The sequence below is a fragment of the Cicer arietinum genome, chromosome 6, assembly GCF_000331145.2.
Source record: "Cicer arietinum cultivar CDC Frontier isolate Library 1 chromosome 6, Cicar.CDCFrontier_v2.0, whole genome shotgun sequence".
Classification (NCBI taxonomy): domain Eukaryota; kingdom Viridiplantae; phylum Streptophyta; class Magnoliopsida; order Fabales; family Fabaceae; genus Cicer; species Cicer arietinum.
Genome location: NC_021165.2, coordinates 42727670 through 42728547, shown reverse-complemented (window position 1 = coordinate 42728547; position 878 = coordinate 42727670).

The following is an 878-nucleotide window of genomic DNA, read 5'->3' as shown; positions in this document are numbered from 1 at the left end:
TTGTTATGTGTTAACTGTTATTTTTTTTGGTTGGTGACCCTTTACAATTATTGTGGAAATCTGGGCTTTGCCCTCAGATGAGAGTCAGGACGGTCCTACCGGTTCGTACCCTACGGACGGGAATGGAGATGGGAACGCTTGACTGTAGTTACGTTAGGAGGATCTCACGGGGCGCGTGGAGATCACTCAGGGTGTATAGCTTTTTGGTAGGATGATCAGATTAGGATGATGTATAGGGACTAGGTGTCCTTCTTTTTGGATTGGAGTATTTTTAGTTTGGAAAACTGTACTTATACTAATATTGTCAGTTTGACATCTTCTTTGAATGGGTTCCATGTACCATTTGTTGTTGTGTAAATATTTTGGATTTATAATTGGAGAAACTTTTCCGCTGTTTGTAAATTATAATGACTCAATTATTTATCCAAATGCATTTTCTTGTTTATTTCTCTGTTTCAGTTTAATTTCTTTTGAAAAAAAAAAATACACCCTCGCTTTGAAAAACGGGGCGTTGGGAGCACATGTCACTTAGTGGATTATAGGTGTGGGGGAAGGCAGGAACCTTAGTGGATGTATGGTTAAGTGATGAGGGTAGGCTAGGTGGAATTAAGGGAAAAAGGATAATGTTGGTTGTAGGTGAAAATCGTTCTTGAGGAGCAGTAATGGGAGGGGTACAAGGTGGAGAACGTTCTTGAGCAGTAGTGTTTTTGGGATTTATTGGAGATTGTTCTGGAACAGTGGTGTTGGTGGGATTTGATGGAGATTGTTCTTGAGTAGTTAAAGAAAATATTACTATGATAAATGATAAAAATATCGTGTCCCTAAAGGTCTATCTATTTTTCTAAAATTGTAGTTTGGTTGAAACAATACATATTTTG